The sequence below is a fragment of the Alosa sapidissima genome, chromosome 5 (genome assembly GCF_018492685.1).
Source record: "Alosa sapidissima isolate fAloSap1 chromosome 5, fAloSap1.pri, whole genome shotgun sequence".
Taxonomy (NCBI): Eukaryota; Metazoa; Chordata; class Actinopteri; order Clupeiformes; family Clupeidae; genus Alosa; species Alosa sapidissima.
The window spans coordinates 24,495,624-24,507,966 of record NC_055961.1 but is presented as its reverse complement, the minus strand read 5'-3'; the positions used below and the strand labels follow the sequence as shown (position 1 = coordinate 24,507,966).

Below are 12,343 nucleotides of genomic sequence, written 5' to 3'. Positions count from 1 at the left end.
TCTATGTATTTAACCGGAATTAAATGGATTAACGTAAAAACAGACGCGCAAAACCGCAAAACAGACGCGCACTGTTTTCATACATATAATATATTGCGGAGCACCTAATCGATCGCTATTAGCACTTCTCCCCCGTGTTAGTGTTATACTCCCACTTTTCCCTCACCCTCCCATAAATGCATCAATGCATATGAAAATATGTTCCATGGCAGCATGTTCAAATGTATCATGACATTTTAAGTTGGATATTAGATGGAAGAAGAATAAAATGGGTGTTCCATAACACAGTGCATTTAGTAGTGTGTGAAATGAATGTCCCACACTGGGAAGCATTATAGTTTGATACTGCAGCTGAAGTTAGACTTGAAGAAGTCACCTGATCCATTTTTGTTAACAGCCATTCCATTATTGATAAGTTCATTACATTTCTATGTTAACAAGTTCTATTAAAGAAAAGATGGAAAATAACTCTTTGTGTATGCTGTAAAGTGGTCAGAAGAAATGAAATCGGAATCGGCAGATCAAATTCTATGAAAAATCGGAATCGGCCCAGAAAATTGCAATCGGTGCATCTCTACTGTGAAATTGTGTTTATTTTTATGAAATTGAACAACATCTGTAAAAAGGTGTATGCTTACTGACACTGGCGTTCTTCAAACCAAGTTAATACGTTTTTATGTGACCAAAAGCCTGAGATGATGCCATGCATTAGATGGCTTGCAATGAATTCCCTCCATTGCAACAGTTTTGTCTTGTAGTGATTCTTTGGTGTGATTTGGTCTGAATCATCATCGCTTGCATCAACCTATAGCGACTGTGGACAGCAAGGGTCATTCAAGATTGCAAAACTTAGACATCAACTTTATGTGTTACAGTGATGGAAGTTTGTATTGATGTAGGCTTATTTCAGCAACCCACCAATTGGAACTGACCTCACTTAATTTATTCGCCAAGAAGATTTTTTTACTTTTATCTGGTGAGTGGTGGGTGCAAATTCTGGACCCTGAGCTCCCCCACGGCATCTCTACCTATTGTAGATGCTGGTGCGTACTGCACAGAGACTAAAATGACAAAGTATCTTTTTGCAGGAAAGTACAAGGAATGAGTAATTGCCACTGATCTGTGCTGGAAGCTTTCGTAAACAGATCGATGGTGCGCCGAAAGGAAAGGGGGTGTGTTTGAAGTTCTTTACGAGTAATAATAATCGTGGGATTTTTTTTTTTTTTTTGGGGGGGGGGGTTGTGGGGGACACCTGTTCATGGACAGTCGCGGATGTCCAGCTGTGGGGGGAGTGCCTGAGGAGATATGATGGAGGTGAGGAAGCAGAGGGAATCTGTGAAGGAGACACACACATTGCACAGTACCTGTCATGAAGTCCGATGGACATCGTATCCCCTCGATGTACAGGGTGGTCCATGCCCTCGCCAAAGCCCACGCCACTGAAAGAGATCAGGAGCAGGTCAGTGATCAGAGATCTTGGGTCATGTCGTAATATAGTTAGTAATGTGAAATAATACATGGATGCACCAAAGATCCTAAAACCTGACAGTAAATTGTCATTTCCCCTTGAGGACTTGAATTTCCCCTTGAGGATCAATAAAGTATCTATCTATCTATCTATCTAAATGACAAAAACATTGTTTTTAAATTAATAAAGGTATGTTTAAAAACAATGACAAGAAAAATGGCAACAGTGTGTGCGCTATATTGACAACTAGCATGTTTTTACTGGAAAACAGTTTGATTTAATTCAATCGTTTCAATTATTTAATTAAGTCAGTATTACTGTACTCCAGTGATATTTTGTTCACAAAATCACAAAACCAGGTTTGCACTGGAACCATCAATCAGAAAGGTATTGTCAAGGCCCCTGCCCTGCAAATGAAGCCCTGGACCAAAAGCCTAACATCTGTCGTCACAACTGAGAAATCCAGTGGCAAAACGCTGCACAATCCCCTACTTTCATAACACATGATATTTGTGACGTCATTTCTGACCTTTGTTTGTGTTTCCCTACGTCTGATCTCAACACTCTTACAGTGGTACAACACAGACAGAGGAACCAAACAAATCACCATGGACAGAAGAAAACACCCACAACACACATGTCATCATTTGCAGCGTCTCTTTTCTGCCTGATCCTGCCAAAGTGTACTTCTTTGTCTCTGAATCAGTGAATGATTCTCTTACATTATCCAGCTTTTCTCTTCTCCTTCTTTTTTACCTTTCCCAAGGTTCCTCTCTTCCTTTGTTTCTCTTTCCACTGTGCATCACTGCTCGTTCGGATGAGACGAGTGCTGGAACTAACTTCGGAGGGACTCAGTCCTGTCTCCCTCTCTATCCCTGCTCTACGTCTCACTAATCTTCCTGTCTGTCTGCCTGCCAGTCTGTCTCTCCTGCTCTCCTGTGCATCACTGCTGCTAAATAAGGAAGTTTTCTGCCTCTCTAACCCCCGCTACTTTCACTCCTTGTGAGAGAGCAGCATGACGTCAGGCATACAGAACACTGTCTCTCTCCCTCCCTCACTCACACACACACACACGTGTGTGTGTGTGTGTGTGCATGTGTGACCACGGACACATGTATGCACACATTAGCTCCTATCTACTCTATTCACGTGCTGGATCCTCGCTCTCCCTCTGCATGTAGGCTATTTGTGGAACGAGAGCATATGGCCTTTCTATTAATATTTCAGACTCATATTTTGGGGCGTTGTCTGCCATCTGGCTGGACAGCCCCAGCACCCAACAGTTACGAGCGTTAGCCCTCAGAGAGACAAAATCAGCTGGGGTGATAACAGCATCAGGGCCCTCCCAGAGGCCCTTAGGCAAAAGATAACAGTGGCTATGACTGATGGCATGTGTGTGTGTGTATAGTGTGTGTGTGTGTGTGTAGTGTGTGTGTGTGCGTGTCATAACCTAAATAGAGACATGCAACAGAAGATGGACAAGAGGAGGACAAGTTGAAGAAAGAAAAAAAAAAACATAATAGATAAGGCCAGATATGCTAGATAATACAGAAAACATAAGGCCACTGTGTATCCGACATGATATCAACCTGGAGAGAGAGAGAGAGAGAGAGAGAGAGAGAGAGAGAGAGAGAGAGAGAGAGAGAGAGAGAGAGAGAGAGAGAGAGAGAGAGAGAGAGAGAGAGAGAGAGAGAGAGAGAGAGAGAGAGAGAGAGAGAGAGAGATCAGGGAAAACACAGGAATCCTCTGGAGGGCAGCGAGAAGGAGCCGCACTGAGGATGAAGAGGAAATGGAGTACAAACTGAAGTTGCAGACCCCAAAACTAGTCAGAACACAGACATCATGGCTCATGGATGAGGTCATCATGAGCAGACAGCATGAGCCATGAGATCATCCACTGGGGACAAGATAGGGCAAGATCTATGAGGGCAGCATTTCCTCCTCACGTGCTGAGCTCACATGCTGCTGTGGGTGCTGGACGGTCAGACCCCTTGGGGATTTCCCATCCCACGCTCCTCACCATGTCATAAGAGACAGACCCCATGGTCCACTCCCTTAGGCCAATCTGCCCAATATTAACAGCAGGAACATGATCATCTTCAATCATCTGAGTGGGAGTTGACCCAATTCTCTATAGAAGAATCATATTCCTTCATTTGCTACTTTTTAGACTTTGTAATAGCCTTCCAACATTTCCTTACCAATATGCAAATGTAATAGCCTTCCAACATTTCCTTACCAATATGCATAGACATGGCAACCTGGCACCCTGCATAACACATTAGGCCTACACAAACATACAAACAATGTTAACAAGTACAAGACCCTTCAATGTTGATTGTGACATAACACAGGGCCACCACATCATAACATTAGTGCTTAATACAAGCATCAGTGTTTTTGTCATGTTTGCCTAATGGAAACAATTTTGAACTTTTTAAATCACTGCAACTTCTTCAAAGACATTATACATAACAAAAAATCATAATAATATTGTATTGTGTGTGAACTGCGTATAACCTAAACATTTCTAAAATGAAATCAGTTACATTTTGTCAGTTTTAATTTAAATACGTCTAAGGTCCACAATGGCTTATGTCTGATCTTTAAAAACAACTGAACTCCAGTGTTTACTTGGAGCAAGATTTGTCATGCAATGCTTAGGCCCAACATCGCCATTTTTTTTAGCAAAGTGCTCATTTTCAATTCAATGCAATCGTCTGAGGTTATAGTCTTCAGATATGTCTAAATCAACTAAGCTTACACCGAGCTTTTTGACAAAAGATGAAGCGGCAAAGCTGCTTTACCCAGAACTCATATTTAGGGATTAAAACACACACACACACACACACACACACATACACACACACACACACACAGAGTAATATTCTTTCTGCCCCTCTGAATCTTACATCTTGACAGTGATTCTGTTGTGATGGTACAGTACAGGCCATTTCTGCCGCAGTGGAGTCGACATAAAGGCTAAAGATGGCGGGCAGTACATGCTTAAACAAGGCATCGTCATGGCAAGAACCCACAAACACTTGCCATCATTTTATGCACACTATCAGACAACAGGAAGATCGATCCTGGTTTATCAGTATCAGTTACACCAGTATTAGGAAAAATATAAAAATGAAATGAAATGGAAACATCATGTTAAAACAGATTAAAGTATGGTCGAGAGATAGAGAAGGTACAGAGAGAAAACCAGAATGTAGACCAGTCTAGTAATCATTCATTGAGAGGTGAAACAGGGCAAGCTGAACAATTTCACAACAAGACCAGGAGCAACAGAAAAATACAGCAAAAAAAAAGTGTCAGACCTGGTTGGGTCAATATGGATTCGGGTCAGCTGGCACAGCAGAGACAGAGACCAGACCGAGGTTGATTATTAATGGGACAGAGCAGAGCTGCTCCACCGTACATTAGGAGTCGCTCTTACAGTGGGGCCAGATGGGGTGCCCAGCATAAAATTCCCCCTTAACCCAGTGGGATTGCAGCTTACCGCTCAATCATCTCAAAAGGTCAGAGGACATGGGGCAACCACCAGCCACTTCCCAAAACACAGGGCTGCAGTTCAGCAACAAGTAAAACAAGGATTTAGCCTACTCATTAGCAATTCAAATAAATCAACAACAAAGTAAATCACTCACCAACTACCAGCGTTCCACTCATTTGAGACAGCACAGGCTTTAAAATTACAGCAATTGATGGCATTGTACTTGGCGCTGAATTATCAGTTACAAAATATTTCTGCTCTCCCTTTTCAGTGTTTTGACTGAGATTTAGCCTAGCCTAATCCCACAATGAACGGAGATAATAGGGTGTTACCTTACTTGCAACCTGTTATCAGGGTGTGTCATACCAATTACGATTTACACCAGATTGATAAGTTGGCTTTGACAGTTGAGTGATCCTGCATTGTGCTACACTCGACAAGATCGCCTTATTCTGAGACTGCACATTCTACAACAAGGCCTATTACAGGAACTAAATACAAACTAGCTTAACCTTCCAAGCACAGCATGCGAGACAGAAATAGTCAGCATAAGAAGCCAACATTAGTTTAAAAACATTTTTAAGAGGGTGACTAGAGCTACATTTGCCCTGTGATAATGTTCACCCCACACACCAGGGTCTTTGCTGGCGAGTAAACTGAGCCGCAGCCCTTTCTTGCAGTGATATTTGGCTGCTGCTGGCGAGGAAGACAGCTGAGGGAATTTGCAGTGGAGCCTGTTCCCTGGTAAGAAATGACAGAAAAAGAAAGGCAGGGCTGAGTTTCGCCCCGAGCCTGTGCTCAAATGTAGAGGGCCCGTGAGTTATTGGCGCTTTGACATTTTTAGGATGTTCGTGAAAGACAGACCTACTGCAAGACAGCTCCAGGGGAAACTGACACCGCAGGTCATGTCTGCGTAAGTGCCGGCAGTGTCACAACTAAGAGAGAGTCACAGACGTCGAGATGAGGAATGAAGAAATAAGAGCAAGCATGTCGTTTCTTAAAAGCATGTGGAAATAATTAAGACTTGCTTGATACTCTAATGTCTAAACACCTGTCTAGTAGGAAAGAGCTCACTACAAACCAGTTCCACTGTCATCACACATGGGTTTAGGAGTAGGCCTAAAGAAAACAAGCAAAGCAAACAAAAGACCAGATAAAATGAGAAAGTGCAGAATCCAGAATGCCTGAGCCCTGACCCCACAAAGTGGACCATTCACCAACAGTGGAACAGTTTAAAAAAGCTGAGCTGTACCCTTCCCCACCATCTTCTTAGTCATTGACTTCCATGCCTCTGGTCTGGGAAAAAGCACAAGCACAGAGTAAAAGGATGCCCATTCAAAATATTGCTCGGCCCCTTCACAGCCATGTAATCCTGCTTCTGTTTTTTTTGATCTTGCAATGGATCCCATACACTCAGAGGATGCCAGTTTTGAAGTGGTCTGCTGGTGTAGGATGGATTTCCGATAACTTTGATTAAATACCAGGACGCCAACACTCTTGAATGGACCATATAGGCTACTGTGTTTGGAATGTACTCGGAAGCAACAGGTCATGCTCGTCTAAGATGACTGAACACCAGCATTTTAAACGAAAATGCATGCATGGCTGGTCAAGGTCCTTCAAAGCTGTTCTTCTAATATGCTGGCATAAAACCAACACTGCTGAGCTTAGCCCAGCAACAGGCCAGCTTTGCTGACCACGAACCTGCTTAGACCAGCAGGTGGTCTGTAGTTTTCTAGCAGGATGGTATGGGGAGTCACAGCCAGGGCAGGCGAACTCTATCAGACATAAATGATCCATTTGGCAGAGCAAACTTGATCCCTTTGTTCTCATCAGCCTTTCCTTTTTTTGTCTTTGCATTTATTCATTAGGCCTGCCACTCTTATCTACAGTTGGACGGCAAAATGTTCTCTGCATACATTAAACTTGATGTGACTCAAAATCAATATTTCTGGAAAGTCAATGTTGGTATCAGCGCAGCGGAATGTTTAGAAGGTTATGGCTAAAATTCAAACTACACTTTAAAGGACAGCGACATTCTCTGCTTCGAATGTCAAACTTCTAGGCAAATCAGAAATAAGGAAATTAGAACAGTGACTATCATGTGATTTACTTCATTTTAAAAAATTGGGAAAGATTGAAAGTTAAAGTGAACATTACAGTGCGTTAATGCAAATTTAAGTGAACATAACACAATATTTTTGTCACTTTACACCTTGCCACATGAAGACAGGACAGGATTGCTCCAGGAGCTCTGAGTTTAGCTATGCTCCCTCGGCCTGGAGTTTATACCAGAGTGAGAGACAGATCGCCTCCTCTTCCCAATCTGCCCCCCAGAACCCTCATGTCACACACTGACATTTACATCTGTTGCTATGATGACAACACAATTAAAATAATTATCTTCATAGCATTTATGTAAATAAATGCTGGGCCACTCGACGATGATGAACCTGGCATCATTGAGAATCCTTTGAGAAAAATACACTGAAATGTTCCTTGGCCTTGGATAGGCTAACAAGTTAAGGATCCAGACATCAAAGTAGGTAAAGCAAAACAAACATGAAGGAGGAAGAGGAAGAGAAAGGAGACGAAGCATGTCCTCGCTTGATCTGGCAGAAGACTGAAGGAGGGAGGAGAGGAGGGAGGAGACCCTCTTGACATAACATGCTGTAAAAAGCTCCAGGTCGGCACTCTAGGGGGGACCACTCCAGAGACCCGCAATCCCACCTCACAGCGGTGACTCATCACAGTGATGGGCAAGCGCTTGAACGTGACACTCTGAGGCCTGAAACATAACACACAGTTTCACAAGCACTCTCTGACTGGCCATAACCAACCCCCCCTCACTCACACACACACACACACACACACACACACACACACACACACAGGCTCAAACATGGTAAATCTTTCAGTTGACAGCCTTTTAAGACCCTGCTTGCTGGAACAGAAAGGGGTTTGGGATAGAACAATATGGACCTCGCTTATGGTCTCTTAGCCCATCTCCCATCACACACATATACACAATACACACACACACACACACACACTGTCCTCTTTGTTGTACCATCTCCTCAGAGGGCTTAAAAGAACCGAGTGAGCTGTGGTGATCTTCGGCGTTGCTGCTGGCTTGCGTCCACTGCCAGAGAGCTGTCACTGCACTAATCCAGCCTGCCCTCACTGGCCCAGAATCCTGACACCTGTTGAACTCCACCTGAATTGACGGAGTGCAATGCCATTTCTTCAAACCAGTAATGGTCTTAAGTGTTAACGGTTCACTTAATGTCTCAATTGAGGGTTTCAGAAACGGACACATTTCTGCATCAGTGTGCGTTTCCTGGGCCTTCCCACATATAATCCTTCGAGAGAGCCTAGGCGTAAGACTTTGATGCTAATACACAGCGACAGTTAAAAATAAAGAAAGACCCAGCGACATAAAAAATAAAGAAAGACCCAGCTAAAAAAATCAATGATGGCAAACAATGAAAAACAGATTACACAGTACTGTGGAGCCAGGGAGCATTATTTTATGCATCTTCAACACACCACCACTGACATCTCGTTTTTAATACAGACACACTTCTTATTTCTTACCACTATTTTTTGCTAGCAGTGAATCAGTGTCCTCACAGACCACACCAAATCTATTATGCTGACATCACTTTACCTCTTTTCTTGTGTTTCCTTTTGAAAAACACTGTGTACACACACAAAGAAAATTTGCCATGTGTCACAAAAACATAATTTCAGAGGCTGTCTTAGTGCAAAATAGCCAGACCAGATTCGGTCGCAAGATAAACAGCCTCCAGATGCATGACTGGAGATATGTTCTGACGCTTATGAAACAAAGGCTGTTGCATTTTCAGGCCTTCATCTTTTGCAGCATGGCCACTGTTAATCGGAATGGGTTGCTTAACAAATGGCATGGTGCACTGCCATCCAACCTGGCTGAGAAGTGAAACCAGGAGAGTGAAAAAATAAAAATGACTTTCTCTGAAGACAGCAAATCACTCTGCTCTCCAAAATGGTACATTTTTAAAATAGGCTAATCGTTACACAAAACCTGTGCTTTGTGTGCTGACACATTTAGGCCAACTGCAAAATAAGGCAAAAGGCATCACTGAATACTAACCACTTGAACACCCCAATTTATTTCTAAACAGCATGTTTTGCCTGAATCCACTGATTTTGAAGTTGAGAGAAAACAAAGTGGCATTCTTGGCACAATTTGTGTAATTTCCAAACTATCTATGCACAGAGGTGGCGGACATCACTCTGTAGTGTACCAATTTTACCGAGTGAAGTGTCTTGCCATGCAAAGAAAAACTGGAATCCAATACTGATGCCATGGCCTCTGAATTACAGTTACGCCTATCAATTGGTAGTGTGCAGAACAGTGAAGAGAAGCCGGCACTTGAGGGAAAGCCTCTTTCACTCTCTGACAATACTGGAGGACGGCCAAAAGACATTTACCTGCAACTCACAAAGCTGGGCTTATGAGAAGCAGCTTTTCACTGTGCCATACGTGTTGTAGCCTTGTAGCCTACTAGTAGTCCTCCATTTAGCCATAGGTGAAAGAAACTTGTCTTGTTGTGTTACCAGGTCACAACACACTACACCCCTTTCAAACAGTCACTGACACTGAGGAACTGAAAGGAGCTAGTGAGTATTGATACAGGACTGAACAATGCTGACGATTTTTGACTGATATTGCGATTAGATTTGGATTAATCTTTCGGCCCTTACTGATAGCTTACCCCTGTAAATTATGCTAAGCCTACATGTTCAGCAGATCTCTGATTAACATTTCAGTCATAAAAAAAAGTCATTTTGACGCTTTACAAACAAGTCAAGATCTTAGCACACAGGTTTTAACACACACACCCTTTTTACAGCCGCTGCTGCCCGGACTGACTGGACTGAGCATACGAACAAAAGCTCATTAAATGGGTACACCAATGCAATCTGCTTAGGACACCATGGCATGCAACAGTATCCACAATAGCACACTATTTTTATCACGTTTTTAAGACCCCAAAAATGGATTGTATAGGCACATGACATTATCTTTTCTCAAAATAGAGAATAAAGACAATGGAGAAATGTTTCAATAAGGACAAGAAGCTAGATATTTCGAAATATTTTCGAAATACAAAACAATACACATGATAAACATGGATGGTTGACCTCAGTCAGAACAACTGTTCCAGACACTAAAAACAGCTTGGAGCCATCAGTAAATTACTAAAACAAAAGAGCTTTTGCTAGAAGCCTCGTGATCGTGTGGAATCCGCTGTGCTTAAAAAAGGATGTGCTTGTGGGGAAATGGCCTTTGTAATTTCAACTTAATTGACCCAGCACTGAATGTAACACAACTACTTCTTGTATGAAGAGCCATTTTGTTATCTATTATGGACTCATTGAGCAATTCTACAAGATATGCTATAGTGGAAGACTTCACTCCAGGGGAACCACAGTCTGGACAAACATGAACATATAAACAACTTCTACAAGTATTTCACATTATACTCAGCTACAGACCACGTCTGGTGGATCAGCCAAACAACCTGCATTACATTTCAGACACTAGTCAGTCCCCTGAAACCCAATGAAAACACAAAACGTTACCTCAAAGAAATGGCTGTGTTAGGCGATATACAAGTCTCATAAGTACAAGTGTAAGTTTCTGTCAGTAATATCAGGACTTGTTATAGGCCTGGCAGTTTTATAGTTTGCAATTTTGTTGGATAATGGGAGCGAGAGCCAGATGATAATATTGCTTAATGGACCGATTCATAACATTCAGCAATATCATAGACATCCATTAAAGATTATTACAGCTTCCTAAACCAATCTTAGATCATAATGGGAAGTGCAGACACTTGTCAGAGAACTCGAATAGTCTACATGTCAAACTAGTACGTTACAGAATCTGATGCTTGTGTAGAAGAACAGTAATGCCAACCTAGCTTGGGTGCTAATTACATTTATTTGAATGAGAACCGCAATTCAGACACATTATTAACCTGTTGTAAAGCTAAAGCATTTTATTTATACATAGACACACAGGGGTTTCCAAGACGGACAAGCCTGCTCATGTTTATTTCGGAACTTCTAAAACTTAGCTGGCTAACCACCTAGCTAGCAAGTTAACCATCCGTATAACTTCAACCATCCTAAGGTACTACTGACTTTATCAGACCATAAATATACACGGTTAGGGTACGAAACAACATCAACCACTGTTTAAGTTTGTCTATACGATCCCGTATTTAACATGACAACTGTTAACTTCACCGGGTTAGAGGATTTGAAGAAAGGACAAAACATGAAGCATGGCTACGTTTCGCTGAACAGATTGGAACATAGCGGTTTAGCAGGTTAGCGCAATACACAGTACTTCTGGAAACGCGCAATTACCCTGAAGGCATTTGTATAACTATAGATTGTACTTCAAACACATCGAATAAACTTTTACATAGTGATTTCCCTACCTGCAACAACGGGATTTGTCCTTGTTTTCCTCTTAAACCCTCAAATCCACTCCACTCATGGACCTCTCTTAGGGCCCCGCCTCCTCGATAATAAGTGGCTGTTTGTCGTTGAGAACAAAAATGTTCTCATCGTCAAGTGGGGAAGCAGTACGCCAATCAACATGACGTGTCGAAAACTTCCGTTACCAAAAGAAGCCAGTTGCGCAGGCACCGTAGGCATATAACGCTGGGATTGGTGGATATTGTAGACGTTTTACAGTTGTTCATTCGTCTGTGCATGTAATAAGTGTTTGTGTTTTGGCCAAAAAAAAAAGTTCGATAATGTAAAAGCAGCAGCTCCACTGTGTGGGTTAGAGGCCACAGCACTACAAGACTAGCCAAACCTTGGGCTTAAACATTAGACAAATGTATTTTGTAGGCTAGAAGCAAAAACACATGGCCATACGACCCATCATAATGATTAGTTTGTTGTGTTTTACATATAAAGGAGTATTTTTAACTAAAGGGTGTGTTTTTTTTTAATCCAATACGGTTTGGACAAATGCATTGTTTGTATAGCTTTCCAATCGATGTGGAGAACTCTGTCCCTGCCACAGTATCTACCCAGCTGTCAAGTTGGTCGCCATGTGGCGCATGGACAGAAAAACAACGAGGGGTGAGAGTTGGGCGCTGCTGCTGACTACTGAGGAAGCCCGATGTGACTGCACACTCCAGTGGCTAAACGTGGAAACTATGTTGAATCAGGGGCTGACCGCACTTGCACTTGCACCTGCACCCACAGCATTAAAGCCAAGAGAATTTGATACATTGCTGCTCAGTTAAATTCAAAACAAAGATAAATAAATATAAACAAAGTTAATCGTACAATTATATAGT

The 12,343-nt window shown here is 42.2% G+C and overlaps 1 long non-coding RNA gene across 1 annotated transcript; it reads right to left on the bottom strand.

Moving 5' to 3' along the window:
* Positions 1 to 731: 731 nt before the first annotated feature.
* On the bottom strand, positions 732 to 11,597 carry LOC121709970. Its single transcript, XR_006032070.1, has 3 exons — positions 11,468 to 11,597; positions 1,365 to 1,439; positions 732 to 814 (listed from the first exon to the last, which is right to left on the bottom strand). It is a non-coding gene; the product is annotated as an uncharacterized LOC121709970 (long non-coding RNA).
* Positions 11,598 to 12,343: the final 746 nt, after the last annotated feature.